Source organism: Natator depressus, chromosome 9 (assembly GCF_965152275.1).
Source record: "Natator depressus isolate rNatDep1 chromosome 9, rNatDep2.hap1, whole genome shotgun sequence".
Classification (NCBI taxonomy): Eukaryota; Metazoa; Chordata; order Testudines; family Cheloniidae; genus Natator; species Natator depressus.
Genome location: NC_134242.1, coordinates 39,678,440 through 39,696,992, shown reverse-complemented (window position 1 = coordinate 39,696,992; position 18,553 = coordinate 39,678,440). Strand labels below are relative to the sequence as shown.

Genomic DNA, 18,553 nt, shown 5'->3' with positions numbered 1-18,553 from the left:
CAAGCTATGGTTCTCTCGTGACACCTATGTCACTATACCAAGTATAGCCCTCCCAAACAGGTGCCTATGCAGGTGTTGTAGGGATGTGATTGGTCTTTTGGAACATTTTGGAGTGTTCCAGGTGCAATGATCTCTGTACTACTCTGCAGTGCTGTATTTGTGGCTCCATTGAAAATCAGTGATTGGGTCAAACATGAAATTGTATTGAGTTTTATATAATAGAGTACTCTATTCCTATAGGTTAAACCATTTTTAGCTGGAGATGTATTAATTGATCCTTGGTAGCATATTGCTCATCAAGGTATGCAATTTATTAACAAATAAGTATTTAATCTATCCAGGTGGTATTAAGATGCCTATTACCATACTAACAAATAAAATAATGAGGAAACATCTGTGGAATATGTTACATTCTGCTAATTTGAGTGTTATGAAACTTCTCAGTGTGATAACTCAAGCAATGACAGGCCTCACATCACTAAGGACAATACAAGTATCTTCCCTTGGAGTGCTGAAGTGCTGTTCCACAGATATTCAAGAAGCATTTCAGTAGCACAAAGAAGTAAATAATTTTTATTTGCTTGGCTGCTGTTTCCAATGTTCTGTAACTCATTTGAATGGCATAGCCACTGATGCTGAATTACAATGAAGAGCTATGGAAATACCAAAGACATTTTCATGAATACCAAAGTGAATTCATTTAAAAAAAAATCTGCTGTTCAGAAAACTACAGGGCTAAAGAGCTCATATTAGCTTGAACACTCACGCCAGTCCATGATGATGAAACATTTTAGTTCTTCTTGTTCATTTAAAGAAATCACAGTGTTTCACTTTTTGATTCCAACAAATGAAATTTACGAGGGAAAAGTTCAGAGTAAAAAGACAGGAGCTGGCACTTTGCTGGAAGGAATTTTCTCCTGGTGTTTTGCAACTAATTAGGAGAAAAAGTCAGTGTAATATATTTCCACTTCCCTTATGCTCACACTTAATTAAGAGAAATATCCCTACTGTAAAACTTCAGATCTTAGTGCAGGACATCTCACCAAGTGTATTGGAATTTAAAGAGAGAGACTGATTAAATATCCCAGTTCATTTGCAATATCCCAACCTGAACTCTGAAGGTCAACTCAATCCCAGAGAAAAGATTAGTTTCTCTTCACAGTGCTGTCAGTTAACATCTGAGCTTTTGATTTACTTGAAGTACTTCAAGCGTAGAAGTAATTTTTATATATTCTCAGTCATCTAACTTTAGAACTCTTCCCCTCCACCCCCCAAATACCCGTTGGCTAATTTTAGTCTATGAGTGAAGTTCAGTGTTCCAACTTTTCAGCTGTTGCCTTCTTTAGGGAACCCATCCACTCAATTGGATTACAGAAAAAAGGATAAGTGTTTTAAAATGAAACCTATCTTGACAAGTGACAAACTTTGCAAAGAAAACAACAGTCAAGGACTATAAAGAATGAGTTTCCATGGAAACTATTGCAGGTATAAAGACCACGGATTTCCCGCTCTCCCTCCCTGCCTCCCCCTCACCCCCAAAAAAGTTTTCACTGTAAAAGGAGGACAGAATGGGATTAGTATAGCACATAAAAATATTGTTCCCTCCTGATCTTGGTCTTAGCTCATTACACATATAAATTCATCAGCTAATTCTTATGGAGAGCCTCTTTCCATTCCATTAGTTCAGATTTATCAGTCTACAACAGATGAACTGTACTTTCAGTGGCCATAAGCCAAATGCCGTACAAATGAAGTTATCGACCTCCAGAAATATCATTGCTATTTATTTTTTCCTATGTGGTATCTCCTCTTCTCTTCTTCCCCTGCAAGAGAATATTGCTCTGAGTGTATTACTGAAAAATGCCCCCTTTTAAATACCATAGTACATAAATGGCATTTAGCATATTACTAACTGATACTGATCACCCCTTATCTAATTATAGACTTTGTCTGACCTTATAATGCTTGACCACAAAAAAGATATGCAAAAATGATAACATTGCAGTAGTATAATGGAAGCCATCACTGTGGTGGCTAATCCATATTAAAGCAAATTATGTACTGATTTAAAATGACTAAGTAAGAAGACTTATAGTTGAGACTGCCACTCATCCTTAATTCTTCTTGGGTGACATGCCCTATGCAAAGCCCTTTGCACAAAGAAACAATAGAGGAAGACTGCATATATCCTGCAGAGGTACCTGTGCACTTTTTGCATGCTACAGAAGGTGTCTCAATGCACGTGACCTGTAGGTGAGGACCACTGTAGCCATGTTTATAGCTCCAATAGCACACAAAACCTATGCAACAGGTGTAGAGAAGCAGCAGACACTATTCTAGCTTGCATCATGGGACAGCCCTGCAACCATGTGCTTTGGGCCCAGATTGGCGGGTGGTTTTCTTTTTCTAAGCCTCGCTGCACTCAGCTGCATAATACCAGATTACCTGAGGTTTATAGGGGTGAAATCCATTCCACCTCTTGTGAGACTATAATGCAGTTCCTATGATCTTCTGTAAAGGACTTCCAAATGATGAATGATCTGCATATTCATCCAGTACCTCGCTTTTGTCTATTTAATTTGTAACCTTAATGTCATTTTCAGGGCATTTTTGTATTTAATGCTTTTCTAAGATGATATGGGATATTAAACTATATGTAGTATAAAGTATAGGGGATATTGCCAATGATGTTACAATGAAGCACTTTAAGAAATACTCTAATTTACCTTGTAATGGCTCAGTTGCAGCATTGCAGCCATTACAATGTTATTGAAAGTATATAGGACACTGAAATTGACTTTATCAATGAAACTGTATATCATTTCAATTACTTCAGACACATTTGTGGATACTGTAATGCCTCCACAGTTAGAAGGCCTTGATGTCTTGGATTTCATATTGTCAACACCACAAAATATTAAGAAGACTACTGTTGCTCCTATGCTAGGCATTTGCAGTAGATGAGTTTTATAAATCTCAACAACTTAGTCTTTCTGCAAAATGCAAAAATAAAAGAATTAAAAATCTTTATCTACACTAAGGTGCAACCCCTAAATATTAGTTTTCTTTTAAATTAAAAGGCATATCATCATACTTGTTAGGACCAAAATATGAACTTCTTTTGAATGGTTTTCTTTCTTCAGACCATTTCTCATGGATTAGATATTGCCAAGATACCAATGATGGTGAAAATGACCAGTGCAACACCATCTCATTTCAAGAGCAATGGGAAGTCATTACCAAGTGATAGCTGATAGCTGTTCAATACACTATATGAAAGCTGGTAATTGCATTCCATTTCCCAACTGGGCAGGTGTTCTCATCTAAAACTCACCATCATAATTCACTCTAAGTTAAACACTCAGCAGAGTGGCTAAGAATGGGCATGGATAGAGAATGAACTGGCCGCTGTGCATTTTAGAATACATTTACATTTCGAGCTGGGCGGTCTGATTTCCAGCTTGCATAGACATACCAATGCTAGCTAAGATCAAGATAGCACCTAAAAACAGCAGTGTGTCAGTGGTGGCATAGGCAGCAGCTCGAGCTAGCCACCCAAGTAGTCACCCGGGGGGGTTGAGCAGGATTATCCTCAGGGTGGCTAGCATATGGGGCTGCCAGTGTCACTGCAGACACACTGTTATTTCTAGGTGCTAGCTCAAGCGGAGCTAGCATGGATACCTCTACACCAGCTGGGATTCGCACCTCCCAGCTCAAATGTAGAGATACTCCCAAAGATAGTGCCTTCACTAGGCCAGACAAGACAACTGAGGGGATAATGATGTAAGTAAACTTGCACTAACTGCTGCAATAAGGTCCTCTGTTTAATCACAATAGAAGTTCTTTGTCAAATCACAATGTATATATAGTCTATGTGGCTAGCAAGTGGGGCAACTTTCAGAAGCATTAAATTAGTTTACAATAAAATAAATTTTGAGGCCAGGTTTTGCTACCTTTACTTGTGTTGGATAAGTATTTTACTCCAAAACTGTCTCAGTTACTTCAGTGGAACTGTTTGTGGAGGGAGATAGTAATCAGCATTAATAAGGTTATCAGTATTTGATCCTAAGAGACCAGTACAGTCATTTTTAAACATACAATACTATCTCCAACCTATATGCTTATACAAACCCGTCTGCACTCTGACACATCAACCCCACATCAGTACTATACTTCTGACTTTTGCTAGTACTGTTTCTCAGATAAATTATGAAGACAGGCACCACCTTTGATAGCTCAACCTTACTGTCTGGACAGCAAAGAAGCACGTCACATCGTCTTCAAAGTTGAAGAATGTTACTGGATTTGACAGACATGGAAGAACAAAAATACATAAGCAATTTAAGAATGACCATGATATCAAATGAATTATAATAAATAGTAACAAAAATTCCTCAAATATATGTAATAAGTTATAAAGACATTTATGAAGAAAGCACCTCGTTCTCATTACACAAAACAGATACCACTTAGAAAGCTATGCTGTGGTCATATACTAACTTTATTTCTATTCTCCACCCTAGGAGTTTTCAGTATTAATTCAACTTTCAATACCCACAGAATTTAATGTCTCTACAATTAGATCAGTAAATAGTTAGTACTGTGATAGAGTGGATAAACAGATCTTAGACAGAGAGATTGAGAATGCAGTACAAATAATACAATTACCAACTGCAAGTTATCAATTACATATCCCAATTTCTCACAAAAATGTATATAAAATATTGTATAGAAACCCTCCTTTTTATTGAAGTTTTATTAATTACTTTCTCTTGATACAACAAAGGTAAATATTATACTGTTTGCCATACAAATTTATTGCCATTTTTCTAGACACCAGAAAAAGGATCACAGACATGTTCATTAATTTAATCATTGAACTCCATGGCTGAATGGTGCTGGTAAAATGGGAGAATATTCCACCATGATTAAACATGTTTATACAAGTAAACTATGTTTCAAGAATGTTTTATTCTAACAAGAAATTGATTTGGATGTACAAGGGTACCCTTATTCAAATAATTTTCAAAAGTAACTTAGCTCAAAGAAAAATGCCATTTTCTACACCAGCAAAGCATGTAATGGTTTGTCATTACAAGTAAAGTTTAATTTATACAAAAGGCTCACTTAGTAGCTTTATTTTGTTCCAGAAACAATGGATCAGCCTGCACAGTGACATACTGTATTGACATGTTATCTACTTGTTCATGTGCATTTGACTGCTAATGTTTTAGAAGGACAATGCTTTTTTTAAAAAACAAGAAAGGTTTCTTTTATTTAATGGAATCCTTTCCCTATATATTTTGTGTTTATTTTAAAGACTAAAAATGTAATTGTAATCACATACACACCTGGCAGAGTTAAAAGAAAAAATGTGAAATGCATTGTGATGTGCAGTTGGCAACATGTACTTACTTCAAAATATAATTGCTGCTTAACATTCACTTTGATCAATTGGATATGATTTGTGATCATTTTTAATTTAATTCAGTAGAAAGAAATCCTTTGAAACAAGGCTCATTTTATATCCATTTGATAGGATTTCTACTGAGTGTTATTTAAATGTCTATGGGTTATTAGAAACATATTTTAGATTAACTACATAGTACATATTTAAAAGTCTGTTGTCCCATCAATGTGAAATGTATTTACATGGGTAACTCCCATTATTTGAATGAATGTTCCTCCAGGCACAGAAGTGGAATAGATCTCTCATGACCCAGTATAAAATTATTAGCTCCCAGGCTTTTATATGGGAAAGGTTCTGAATGTTTGGTACATAAGGAAGTACAGACTATTAGCAGACGAAAGTCATACTGTAGGCTCCTCTTTGACTGCACACTCTTTTTGGTGTGCTGTGTTGGTCCCAGAATATTAGAGAGGCAAGGTGGATGAGGTAATATCTTTTATTGGACCAACTTTTGTTGGAGAGAGAGACAAGCTTTCAGGCTTTACACAGAGCTCTTCTTTAGACCTGCAGAAGTTCGAAAGCTTGTCTCTCTCCACAATAGAAGTCGGTCCAATAAAATATTTTACCCCCTCCATCTTGTCTCACTATTTTGGGGGGCAGTTTGGTTGCAGGTAATCTCATCCCTGTAAAGTGTGCCAAGATACTATAATTATGATATACTTATAATATAATTATAAAATAATGTAACAATAAACAACAATAATGCCATTGCCAATAAAGGCAATTTCCCAAAGACTCAAATTTTATTGATGGACTCATTTCAGAGTAACAGCCGTGTTAGTCTGTATTCGTAAAAAGAAAAAAGAAAAGGAGTACTTGTGGCACCTTAGAGACTAACCAGTTTATTTGAGCATGAGCTTTCGTGAGCTACAGCTCACTTCATCGGATGCATAGCATATTGTGGAAACTACAGAAGACATTATATACACACAGAGACCATGAAACAAAACTTCCTCCCACCCCACTGTCCTGCTCGTAACAGCTTATCTAAAGTGATCATCAAGGAGGGCCATTTCCAGCACAAATCCAGGTTTTCTCACCCTTCCCCCCCCCCACAGACACACATACAAACTCACTCTCCTGCTGGTATTGGTTTTCTCACCACCACCACCCCCCACACACACACACACCCCTCCAAAAACCACACACACAAACTCACTCTCCTGCTGGCAATAGCTCATCTTACAATGTGCACAGCAATAATCCAATAACCCTCATGTCTGTGATTGCGTGACCAGTCGGAGAACACTTCAATCTCTCTGGTCACGCAATCACAGACATGAGGGTCGCTATCTTAAAGCAAAAAAACTTCAAATCCAGACTCCAGCGAGAAACTGCTGAATTGGAATTCATTTGCAAATTGGATACTATTAATTTGGGCTTGAATAGAGACTGGGAGTGGCTAAGTCATTATGCAAGGTAGCCTATCTCCCCTTGTTTTTTTCCTACAAACCCCCCCCCAAGACGTTCTGGTTAAACTTGGATTATTGCTGTGCACATTGTAAGATGAGCTATTGCCAGCAGGAGAGTGAGTTTGTGTGTGTGGTTTTTGGAGGGGGGTGTGTGTGTGTGGGGGGGGATGGTGGGGGTGAGAAAACCTGGATTAGTGCTGGAAATGACCCACCTTGATCATCATGCGCATTATAAAGAGAGGTTTCAAAGAGGGATGGGCTATTACCAGCAGGAGAGTGAGTTTGTATGTGTGTCTGGGGGGGGGGGGGAAGGGTGAGAAAACCTGGATTTGTGCTGGAAATGGCCCTCCTTGATGATCACTTTAGATAAGCTGTTACGAGCAGGACAGTGGGGTGGGAGGAAGTTTTGTTTCATGGTCTCTGTGTGTATATAATGTCTTCTGCAGTTTCCACAATATGCTATGCATCCGATGAAGTGAGCTGTAGCTCACGAAAGCTCATGCTCAAATAAACTGGTTAGTCTCTAAGGTGCCACAAGTACTCCTTTTCTTTTTATTGATGGACTCAGAATCATGATTTATATATACACTGTTTAATTCAGGCAGTCTGACTGTATAATAGTTGAACGTAAACTCTTTCTACACCAATCATTCAGAAGTTAATTTCCCCTTGTAACAAAATTTTAGATTTCATCTATGACCTTGATCTCTTGATAATGAATGCTACCAGTTTTTGAATAAGCAATCTCCATTTTACTGTGAGTCTTGTAAATGGTGCTTTGAACAACACAAGAAAACAGCACTCATTTGGCTCAGTCCAGCATGAATGAACTATGAAATGTATTTCACAATAAAGTTTTTAATTACATATGCATTTCTGAGCATACTACTGATAGCTGTCACTTAATAACTGCCAGTAAACAATACATGTCAATACCCATCATCATCTAGATATAATTGGCTACTGCTGTCTTAGATGATGGGATTCTTTACAGTGCACAGGTATTATTTCTGTTTCTTCCTCTTTCTTTGGTTGGGCAGGTTTTTCCATTAACTGTATTATGGGGGGGTGGACATCTTCCTTGAAAGCATCTGATATTGATTACTGCTAGAGACAGAAGACTTCACTGGATGGACCATTTTTAACCTCTTCTCTGACCAGAATGGAAATTTGGTTGTTCCCCTTACCTCCCCCCATGCCTTTGTTTAATAGTTTAGCAATGCCTTGCTTCTTCCTATCTTGAGATGGTTGTCAGAAGATCCACCTTGAATCAATCTAATATTGTCTACCGCCTGATCCTGGAGCTCTGTGAAGCACATGCTCCTGGAAATTCAAGGGTGATACAGCAATTTGTTTTATAGTTGGCTAGAAGTTCTGCATCTTGAGCTACTCTCTAACCATGTATTTTTGCTTATAATTACTGTCATGCCACTATGGTACTAACCGGTAAGTTTTCATATTTAATTATGATGGTTACACTTTATATAGTGCCATCAAAAGCTATTCCCTTGGGTGATTATAAAGCATAATGGAGCTTAGCATGCACCATGTGTCAGTAATTTAAGAAGCCATGTGTTGCTGCACAACTTTGAGGATTAGGATCACTGAATATCTTAATATAAAATCTGCAATCTATGAGCAATTGATAAAATGATTTTTAATGGAAAGCACCACATTTAGAATGACTCACAAACTGGAAATGCTGGAACTAGTAGGGTGTTAAAATGATATTGCAGAAAATGTAGAGTTACCAGAAAAGAGGGGATAAAAAACACATCCTAACAATTTGGTACAGTTATAACTATGGTGACTGGCTAATCTGAGTCACTGGAAGAAAAACAGATAAGAACTGTAAGTTAGTTGCACTAGATATATAAATTCTACTCCAGCTAATATCCTATATCCTGTCAATGCAGGTTGATAAAAGTCAAAATGCTCATGAATAATTTGTTTTACGGAATCCAGTAGCATATTTTGTCTCATCATTTGTATGTCTCTGACCTCAATGATTAGCTGCCATTCTTTTCCATAGTCTGCCACGTATTGAATATCTACAAGTAAGGGCAGGTAGTGATTGATATTTGATGCTTTCCTCTTTACGATGTGGTCCAGTTTATCATACCCTGATTTATAAATCAGAACTTTTAAATGTCTACCACACATATAAGTTTTTGATTTATATAATATACAGCTGATTTATAAATTATAGGAATAATTTATAGGTCAGATAACTAATTTATCGGTCATGCACAAAATATATGTTACCCAACAGCTTTGTAAAGCATGCCACTGATTTATAAATCATTTAAGTAATTTATAAAGAATAAAACTAAATTGATGGCAGGCGAGTTTGGAAAGTAAGGTGGAACGGTAAGGTTGCTTTCTGAAAAGCTTACATAGCACTTTTGTTCCCCATCTTCAGTGGGATGGTATTAAACTTAAAAAGTAGTTCCCTCCAACACTTAAAAACAGTTTGTTTATTCTAGTACCTCAACCAGTGATCATTAACTATGGAGAAAATATAGCCTTTATCTCTTTGTTCCTTCCATGTTAGCAAGTGTGTCATCATTAGAGCAAGATTATTATTTTTCAATGTTACCATTTTCTGTTATTTTGAATTTTAAGAATTCGAGTCTTTTTCCACTGTAGGATCAAGGTATCAACAAACAGCTGAATATTCTCTCATCTCTATTTGTGTAAATTGTGGGGGAGTTGCTAGTGGTTCCCAAAGCATTCCACAGCTGCTGAAAGCCTAGACTTCAATGGGAGTACTCACAGGAGTGAAAAGTAATCATACGAGCACAATCAGACTTCTAAGAAGCAGGATTCCTAAGGACACTAGTATTCCAAACTCGGCCAGTGTGTGGTTGTTGGTTTTCCCCTGTACCACCAGGCTTACACTTTCCATTGGGTAATTTTAATAGCTATTTTCAGATCAAAGCTGTTGTTGTCAGTTAGTAAAACAATAAAGGTACTTTAGAAATCTGTCATGCAGCTTCAAAGCAGTAGTGCCAGATGTCTAGAAACTTGCCCAAATGGGGTGCTGAAAACTAGCAAAGAAAGACAGGACTTTGACTGGATTCTTTAACTAGTCAGTGTATTTGAGAGCCAATCACTTAGGGAAAGTGAGCACTCTTGTTGGTTAGGTACTAAGGGGGCATGTATCTTAGAAATATATGTAAGGTAGAGAGATAAGAGGAAGCTAAGTAAGAGCTAGAAAGCTAGAAAAGTAGGAAGATTAACAGAGTAGAAAAAGCCTGCGGCAGTCCTGTCCCAATCTGATTTTGTTAGCTATCAGAGCTGTAACTTAGTTCCATTCTTATCACAAACAGCCCAGGGTTTCAGCCTTCATTCACTGCCAGCAGCGATATTGAAAAAGCCATGGATAACTCTAAAAATAATCTAGTTTACGCCCTATTTTTGTTGGGGTGAGAAAAATACTTAGACTCTGGATGAGCAAGCTGCCCAAGAACATGGGAAACCTGCACAGAGGACAGCAAATTGGGTTCAGAAAATGGAGAGAGGAGAGTTTGATCAAACTTACTGTAGTTCTATCCATATTGTGTGGAAAATTAAATTATGTGGAGCCCCACACTTGGGGAAATGTGTCATGTGCCCCCATTTAGGAAGGAACTGTGTATGTTTCTCTCCATGGAAAATTGCTGACCACTGTAGAGGGATGGCAGGGTAATCATCCTTCCTTATTCTGACCCCCCTTTTGGGTCACAATTCAACAAGGTGGTATTAGCACAGAGTAGTCTTTGCATTCACGGGAACAGAAGGATTGCAAATGTGGCTAACTCCTGTAAGGGATGGGGGAGCATGTAGAGGGCGAAGGCTCTCCACTGAAGTAAGTTTCAGAGTAACAGCCGTGTTAGTCTGTATTCGCAAAAAGAAAAGGAGTACTTGTGGCACCTTAGAGACTAAACAATTTATTTGAGCATAAGCTTTCGTGAGCTACATCCTGCCCATCCACCATCCATCCATCTTCTCGCTGGTCATCTCCTACTATTATAAACCTCCACTATTCCTTCCAAAATAACTTTCTTAAGGTTACTTCTATTTCTACACTAATGTGACCAAAGTACATATGTTTACATCTGTTGATTTCTGACATCGGGGTTTGCTTCTCTTTAATAATATTTCAAACATAGGCATTTGGGTTTTTTTCTGTCCAGGAGATATGAAAGAGTCTTTGCCAGCACCGCATTTCAAAAGATTCAATTTTCTTCCGATCAGCAACATTGACTTCCCACAATTCACATCCAAAAATCACCATGGGGAAAAAATTAGGCTTTCCAGCAGTTGCAGCATCGTATATTTTGACATGCCACTGTTTTTCCACACTTTAAGGAAGGCCATAACTGAGCAAGGAATCCCTAGCCTTTTTTCCAATTTCTTTTGAACAGCCTCCTTTGTTGGATATATATAATCCCAGATAATTAAATTCATCTACTGACTCTACAGCTTGTCTGTTATTTGTGATGTCCACTTGAATCCTGTTTTTGTTTCCCATGTCAATCTACATACATTTTGTTTTCATCGTATTTAGGAACAGTACATATTCCTCACTAACTGTTTTTACAGACTCCAACATTTGGAAAGCTGTTTCAGAACCTCCCACCTCTGACAGTTAGAAACCTTCTTCTCATTTCCAACAAGAATTTGTTCCTGGCCATATTTTTAAAGGATGTGTAGTGAGCACTCACTATAGTGCTGTCCTCATCCCCAATCCCCGAGCCAGTCTGTCCATTTCTTACTGCATAAGAAGATTGCCTTAAACCACCAGCTTTCAGGCATTTCTGCAATCCTCCCTCTCTCCCTCTCACAGCTGCTCCTACACACACACACACACACACACACACACACCCCCCACAACTATTGTGCTCAAAGACATAATTTTGTCCTAATACTTTAAGACATGTTTTTATAATTGGAATGCCTCAGGTTAGGCTCCTAGATGCCTGCCACCCAAAAGGTAGTCTTATTTAAAGGTACTAAGAGTCTACAGGTTGCATTGACATTGAGGTTCTCCACGATTTAAAAAAAATTAGGTCACTTGTATTCAAAGTCCTAAAAATGGATGAAGAACCTTACATTTAGTTCCTGCCCTTGCACCTTATGCAGTCAATTACACCTGAGTAAAGGGAATGCAAATGGGGGTAAAATGCTATCACAGTCTAATTTGGTACAAGTTTGCACATGTGTAAATAATTATACAAGGTGCAAAAGAAATCAAGCCCAATGCATCTTCTTCCATTCCATTTTCCAATACATATGCAATAAACTATATTCAAATAAGGCTAGGTCTGCAATATCAGGCAAAACAATGTCATAGCTCTAGTTATCCAGAATTAATTTAAAATTGCAGCATATTTTGACTATTTCTCTCACAAATTGGGATTTCTGTCCCATGGGAAATTCCAACATTTCACCTCCCCTGCCCCCCAGATCTCACTGGATTGAAAAGCTGAAAGTTTGAAATTTTTAGAGGAATGTATATGCTGACAAAATTAATTCAGAAATGTCAAAATGTTTTCTTTTTACTTTTTTGATCAAATCAAAGCAATATATTTCAACATAGATGAACACAAAATGTAAAGAGACAGCACAGGGAAATCATGTCTCAACAATCTATTAAAATTCTTTGATGGGGTCAACAAACATATAGACAAGAGAGTGGATATAGTGTACTCGGACTTTCAGAAAGCCTTTGACAAGGACCGAAGGCTGTTAAGCAAAGTAAAGAGTCCTGGGATAAGAGAGGAGGTCTTCTCATGGATCAGTAACTGGTTAAAAGATAGGAAACAAAGCAAAGGAATAAATGGTCAGTTTTCTCAGTGGAGAGAGGACCCCGAAGGATCTGTACTAGGACCTGTGCCGTCCAACAGATTCAAAAACTATCTGTTAAAAAGGGTAAACAATGAGATGGCAAAATTTGCAGATGATACAAAATTACTCAAAATAGTTAAGCCTAAAGCAGACTATGAAGAGTAACAAAGGGATCTCACAAAACTGGGTAACTGGCCAACAAAATGGCAGATGAAATTCAATGTTGATAAATGCAAAGTAATGCACATTGGAAAACATAATCCCAACTATACATACAAAATGATGGGGTCTAAATTAGCTGTTACAACTCAAGATCTTGGAGACATTGTGGATAGTTCTCTGAAAACAGCTGCTCAGTGTGCAGCTGCAGTCAAAAAAGCTAACAATGTTAGGAGCCATTAGGAAAGAGAGAGATAATAAAACAGAAATGATCATAATGCCAGTATGTAAACCACCAGTACACCCGCACCTTGAATATTGTGTGCAGTTCTGCTTGCCCCATCTCTAAAAAGATATATTAAAACTGGAAAAAGTACAGAGATGGGCAACAAAATAATTAGAAAAAAGAAAAGGAGTACTTGTGGCACCTTAGAGACTAACAAATTTATTTGAGCATAAGCTTTCGTGAGCTACAGCTCACTTCATCCTGTAGCTCATGAAATTTTATGCTCAAATAAATTTGTTAGTCTCTAAGGTGCCACAAGTACTCCTTTTCTTTTTGCGAATACAGTCTAACACGGCTGCTACTCTGAAAATAACTTGAGGTATGGAACAGCATCCATATGAGGAGAGATTAAAAATATGGGGACTGTTCAGTTTAAACAAGAAGAGTACATAGAGGTCTACAAGATCATGACTGGTGTGGAGAAAGTAAGTGTTATTTACACCTGCATATAAGGCAAAATCAGGGGTTACCAATGAATTAGTAGGCAGTAGGTTTAAAACAAACAAAAGGAAGTATTTCTTCACACAATGCACAGTCAACCTTTGCCAGAGGGATGTTGTGAAGGCCAAGACTATAACTGGGTTCAAAAATGAATTAGATGAGTTCATGGAAAATAGGTCCATCAATGACTAGTAGCCAAGATAGTCAGAAACACAATCCCATATTCTGGGGGTTGTTAATCCTCTGACTGCCAGAAGCTGGGACTGGATGACATGGAATGGATCACTCAATAATTGCCCTGTTCTGGTCATTCCCTCTGCAGCATCTGGCCCTGACCACTGTCAGAAGATAGGATACTGGGCTAGATGGACTTTTGGCATGGCCATTCCTATGTTCTTAGGTACATTTCTGAAATCAGAATGTTACCATTCAGTTTGTTGAACTGACCCGAAAAGCTTCATTTTGAATCAGTTGCACATTAAACATCTTTTTTGCATGGTGATGAATTGCCTCACACGAATAGTAATTCAGGAGCCCGATGCCTCAGACTATCTGTCCAGACTCCATCGCTCATGAAACACCCAGTGTCACATGAAGAAAAAGGAAAAGGAGTACTTGTGGCACCTTAGAGACTAACCAGTTTATTTGAGCATGAGCTTTCGTGAGCTACAGCTCACTTCATCGGATGCATGTCACATGACTACCATGATGCAGCACACCACGTGGTCAGATGAAAAACACATTGCATTATGTGAGATAATAGTCTTCGAAGGAGCCCGGACACAGGAGAGAATGGGAGCCCAACTGCAACTCCTATAAAACAATACACTGATAGGGAAATGTTGGTCAATATTTTGTTGAATTAATTTGAAATAAAAGGTTTCGGGCCACTTCAATAAAATGAAATGTTGCGATTCAGGTTGAACAGACTCATAACAAAATATTTCATTGATATTTCCCAATGGAAAATTGAAATTTTACAGCAAAATCCCAAACTGGATTTTGTATTGGAAAATCATTCCACTTGAAAATTTCAAACCAGCTCTATTTAGTGCTATACACAGTTTATTGGATTTGATGTGGATTTGGTAAAATTATGGATTTTGTAGAGCAAGGTGAATATTGCAAAACAAGAATCTGTGAACATTCTAATAAAGACTGCAAGTCCATATCAAAGGATATAATCCAGACCAATACCCAAAAAGCCCTCTACCTCAAGCTTCTGCCATCCAGAAAAATCAAATTACTTGACAATCTATTACTCTGTTTCTTCCTTTTGAAGAAGATAGCTGAAGGACAAGGATGTTCACCATCACTAAAATTTATTAAGAAAACATGGCACATCATGCTAATTGCTAGAGGGAATTATATGTTTTTAATTGATGAAAGTTGGTCATCATTAATTATTTGTGATATAAATTCATGCCAAATCCTGAAGCTAATATTGAGGCCAAACACTCTTGGAAACATGTGGAGCATTAATCTTACTGCAGGCACTATACAATGGGCCAGATTACCTGCTAGTGTAAGATGGTACAGATTCTTCATTCAGTGGAACTCTGCTAATTTACACCAAGAAGAAAATCCACTCTATATGTTCATCCTTTTGTTACTATTTTGTGTAACCATCTCCTTGTAGTGGTGGAAATCGTGGCTGCACATATTTTATGGGACAATTTATGCACAACTATATGAGCTAGGAAATAGCCCTATGAAAACAGAACTGTACTACTTTTAACTATGCTATTTGGCTTTAGTTTATTTTCTGGATCATATTGCCTTCCTTCCCACTTCAATATCTGGGATGTTAAACATGCTTGGAAATAACTCTTTTAATCTATCTTCGGAAATCAATATCTCCTCCCCCCATGACCTCTTCCCTTCCCCCCAGTACATCTGACTGACTGTAAGAATGCTTCTGCTTGTTATTTGAATTTTATACCAGTATTGGGAAAGTATGCAAAGACATTCTGAGAGCAAACAGTACCATCTCTTCCCTTTGTGACAGTCTATCTTCCTTGGCATTCTGAGCAACTCATTAGTTTCCCTGCAAACAATATAAAACAAATTTATCTGCAAAACTACACACAAATGACTGTCATGCCGTATATGTCAAGAACAGACTGTACGCAGAGCAACACCCTCAAAGGCGGCCCAATTGCATGACATTATTAAGCAGCTTTTAAAATACTGCTTCATTTATACCTACACATTATTTAATGTCTGCAAAGGAGGTTGTGTATTAATCAGAATATTTCCAAAAATAAACAAACAAACCAACAATGTTTAATTAGAGATAGATTGCTGAGAACAAGAAAGAGGAAAGAAGAAAAAACACTGCAGGATTAGTTATAGTACACAGGGAAGTTATTTGCAGAACAAATCGGTTATAAAATACAAGATATATGTTTAAATAATTGCATGGGTAAGATTTATAATCCCAATGCACTAGTCTGTGATCCCAGAATCAATTAGGAGCAGTAGCCACTTGTGTAGAACTCATTACTTCATTATCTGGCAGGCTGCTAGTTACATCTACAGCCTGCACTAGACAAGAGTACATCATAAAGGACAAAGTACATTAAAGGAGAGGCTGGTATCATGGTCTACTATTATTAAGGCTGCTGAACACTTCTCAGTTGTTTATAACTTTGCCAAACTACGTTTGCATATAGTTAATAAATGCAGTTATTTGGAACCCACCTGTGTCAATGTGTTTCCTCTTATTCATAATATGAAGAATAATAGGGATAATGATACTGACCATTTTGTAAAGCACTTTGAGATCTATGGATGAAAAGCACTATATAAAAGAGATAGGTATTATTATTATTAAAGTTGTATAAAGATCAAAGAAACAACAAGGAAATTGAGGAGGAAACTAGAAACCCACCATAAACCAAAATAAAATATACTAGACAGTTTTTGTTGTGACAGATCATTAAAATGGTAGAGAAACACGAGAATTATTTTAAATGAGATTTTTTTTTACAGTGCTTTCCCTTTTAATATCACAACTGCCCAGTCCTGGAGCCCTTACACAGATGAGTATTCGCATTAATGTGAATAGAGTTGCTTGCATGACTAAGTGACCACAAGTGTGTTTAAGCCAGCCCAACTGATTCCAAGGAAGCATGCCTTTTTAAAATATATGGTTACTGGTCTGATAGAGATAATAACTCTGAAGTTCCTTTCATAAACTTAAATTATAACCATAATGTGATTTAAACATAGGTCAAGATCTCATACATGACTGCCTAATACTAAGTATTTAAATCCACTAAATAAGTGGTCTAATATAAGTCCCAATTCAGTAAGATACTTAAGCACAGTAGTCCTATTGACTAGAACAGGACCTTAAGTCCATGGGATTGCTCCTGCTTAAAGATAGATGAGTGCTTAAATATCTTACTGAATACGAGACCTAGTGCAGAGCACTCTTAGCACCTCTGAAAGGGACTACTTATTTAAGTGCCTAAATATGGGTTTAGGTGTCCAACTTAGGCACCCACATTTGCAAATTTTGGCCAGAGGTTTTCATATTAAGATGCCCCCAGTTTAGTAATCATAATATTGAATTGCGTGTTTCCTTGACAATGTAATAACTCCTTCAGAGCGGATTCACTTTTGTTTCAATAACTATGATTTAAATTCTACTGTAACATGAAATTGGTGGGTTTTGTGCGATTGATTAAACACCATTCTGAAAAATAGCTAATATGTATGTGCGGTAGTGTCCATACTTATAAAAAGTCATCCTGCCATCTTGTCTTGGTTTATTTTTTAAAAGCTGTTGTCCCTCTTTTGCAAAACTCTTCAAGCTTATGCCCAAATAAATTTGTTAATCTCTAAGGTGCCACAAGTACTCCTTGGTTTTTTTGCTGATACAGACTAACACGGCTACCATTCTGAAACCTGTCTTCTGTCTTTGTGCAATCAACAGAACAGATGCTTTTCCTAGCCACTGACTTCTCTATATACATTTAGCTGAATTCATTTGGTGAAAGCAGCACTTTCAATCAGTCAGTGGGAGAAAGCACAAAAGTACCTTCAGCTGTACTAAGTCAGTACAACACCATGTGACAGTGGGCTGATGGGCAGACTCTACTGGGCTACAGACAAGCAGCACAGTGCAGCACAGTGCAATCTGGGTTAGTAGCACTGATTGTAATATTTTGGCCAGAGGTAAATCCCTGAAGATTACCAGATACCTGTGGGTTGAGAAGTAGAAAATGAGAGACAATGAGGGACCCAGAATGAAACGATGGGGAAAATCCTTCAATCTTTGGGACAGATTCAGGTCTCAGTTACATCAGCAGAGCTAAAGATTCCCTGATGTAAATCAAATCAGGACCTAGCAATCTGTCTGGACCACTTGTTCAGTAGTTTAAAAAAGCACATTTTGATGACTCAACTCCCCAATAAAAAAAGCACAAAAAGAAAGAATAGTAAGATGGATGAGGAGAAAGAAAAGCGTTGAAATAAAGGATGGGAAATTATGGGTAAGAGAAAATAAGAGAGCTCAGAAATAAGTGAAGGATTAAGGAATTTTTTCCATTTGCTATAGCAATTTCTCTCTCTATATACCAGTCAAGTGTTTTATAGAATGACACTCCATATTTGCTCAACATACAATGTTGAGCATTTTACAAGGTTCCTCATCCAGTGTATAATCAAGATAAAGAACAACAGATATGAATGAATGGACTTTATTTTATTCCTGTCTGGTTACTGGTGACTTATTGGCAGAATTTTTAGAAGCCTTCTAGATCCATTGCTAACTTTGCACAGCTAACCTCCCACGAATCTGCTGCAGTCCATCTATCCATTACCTTTCTGGTTGTCCACTACTACAGTGACCCACAACTATTCCTACTATGATAAACTTTGTCAAAGGTATATCCATTACTACACCTGATGTGACTGAAGTACATAAGTTTGAGCCTGTTGATT

At 37.5% G+C, this 18,553-nt stretch overlaps 1 long non-coding RNA gene across 1 annotated transcript; it reads right to left on the bottom strand.

Annotated features, from left to right (window-relative positions):
- Nucleotides 1-1,765: 1,765 nt before the first annotated feature.
- On the bottom strand, nt 1,766-18,549 carry LOC141993434 (uncharacterized). Its single transcript, XR_012640860.1, has 3 exons — nt 18,515-18,549; nt 4,242-4,299; nt 1,766-1,823 (listed from the first exon to the last, which is right to left on the bottom strand). It is a non-coding gene; the product is annotated as an uncharacterized LOC141993434 (long non-coding RNA).
- Between the last annotated feature and the right edge of the window lie 4 nt (nt 18,550-18,553).